This window comes from Pteropus alecto, unplaced genomic scaffold (genome assembly GCF_000325575.1).
Source record: "Pteropus alecto unplaced genomic scaffold, ASM32557v1 scaffold237, whole genome shotgun sequence".
NCBI lineage: Eukaryota > Metazoa > Chordata > Mammalia > Chiroptera > Pteropodidae > Pteropus > Pteropus alecto.
The window spans coordinates 658,891-661,092 of record NW_006440624.1 but is presented as its reverse complement, the minus strand read 5'-3'; positions in this window follow the sequence as shown (position 1 = coordinate 661,092).

Here is a 2,202-nt window from a genome sequence, read left to right as displayed (position 1 = left end):
AAAAAAAAAAAACTTCAATGTTTATCAATCTGAAATCTGCCAAAACAGAACTTGCTGTTAACTTTTTGTGAAATCCCTGAATCAAATCCAAATCCTCAATGATAGAAAATATTCTGAGATCAATATATTATAAATTTATAATTCATTAAACATACAATTATAGAGCTGCAGTCACAACAATCTGAAAAAAGATAGGAGAAAGGGAGTAGGTAAAACTGAATTAAATTCAAATGACACACCTACCCCTCACTTAATGTCTATAATTTATTCCTGAAAGCATTGTCACTAAGTAAAAAGCTCTAAATGAAAATCTTTTCCATTAATTTTAACATGGCACATTATATCCCAAGACCCCCCAAACAGTATTGATTGAATATTAACAATTTTATAGCTAGTAAACAACATAGATTGTACATAAAATATATTGTAAAGGTTTATTGTACCTGCCACGGAGGAAAACTTGATGGTGGTGGTTTGATGGAGAATAAAAAGGAATCATCCATTGGAAGGTAAATTCTGCTTGGTACACTATTTTCTTCCCACCAATATTCTACCCTTTTAGGTACTAATGTTTATTTTGCATTCAAACTGCACTGAAAATTAAGTTATAACACACACACACACACACACACACACACACACACACACACTCACAAACACCTTTTGGGAACTTCAAAAGACATGGAAATGGCATCTGCACATAACAGACTAGAGTCCTAGAAGATGCAACCTCTTCATTTCCCTCCTTTGATACACTTGTGCAAACAAAATAACCTAACGCATAATATGTTCAAAATGACCATCTCTGTGTAGAAAGTGTCAAGTAAACAAATATGTTTTGATCTGAGATGGTAATGTTTAAATATTGCTTTTTATTGCATACTTTTTAGTATATTTTGGAGAAAGTCTTTATACTCCAGAAGAAAAAAAGGTGATTATCCGAAAAGTGATATAACTTTTCAAGAACTATTATGCAAAAGTTATTAACTAAACAGCTTTATGGGGGAAAACTGTAAACAGTTTTGGCATTACTGATCTCAGAACTAAAACATTTTTAAGCTCATAATTAATAACAACATTCCAAGGCACTACACAGAATAAGAAATGAATTATATCAAAAATGCCTCCATTTTTCAATATTCAACTATCTAATTAAAGATGAGAAAAAAACTATTTCATTTTACAAATAAATTCTTAAAAAATAATTAGGATAGCCTCAAAAAATCCCCATTGTATTATTAAATCTAATTAGCTTATGCCTTTAAGAAACACAAAATTATCCAGTTCCAAGAGTTAATATTGATAAAGCCACAGTAATCAAGACAGTATACTGACAAAAGAATATACAAATAGATCAAAGGAACAGAGAGCCTAGAAACAGATCCTTATAAATATAGTCAACTCATGTTCAACAAAGGAGCAAAGGCAATACAATGAAGCAAAGACAGTCTTTTCAACAAATGGAGCTGGAACTCTTGGACATCCACATGCAAAGCAACGAATCTAGACACAGACTGCATATTCTTCACAAAAATTAACTTGAAATGGATCCTAGGCCTACATGAAACACATAATTATAAAATTTCGAGAGGATAACTGGGAAAATTAAGATGATCTTGGGTATAGCAGTGACTTTTAAGATACAACACAAGGTATGATCCATAAAAGTAACTGATAAGCTGAATTTTATTAAAATTAAAAACTTCTGCTCTGCAAAGAACAATGTCAAAAGAGTAAGATAAACCACAGATCGGGAGCAAATATTTGCAAAAGACACATTTGATAAAGGACTTTCTAAAATATTCAAAAAATTCTTAAAACTCAGTAAGAAAATGAACCCAATTAAAAAATGGGCAAAAAGACCTTAAGACACTTCACCAAAGATATACAGATGGCAAGTAAACGTATGAAAAGATGGTTAACATTGCATGTCATTAGAGAATTGCAATCTGAAATGAGATATAATCACATACCTATTTAAATGGTGCAAATCCAAACCACTGACATCATCAAATGCTGGCAAGGATGTGGAGCAATAGGATCTCTCATTTATTGCTGGTAGGAAGGCAAAATGGCACAACCATTTTGGGAGACATTCTGGCAGTGTCTTAGAAATCTATGCATACTTATCTCCATATGATCTAGTAGTTATGCTCCTTGGTATTTACCCAAATGAACTGAAAACTTGTATTCACACAAAAA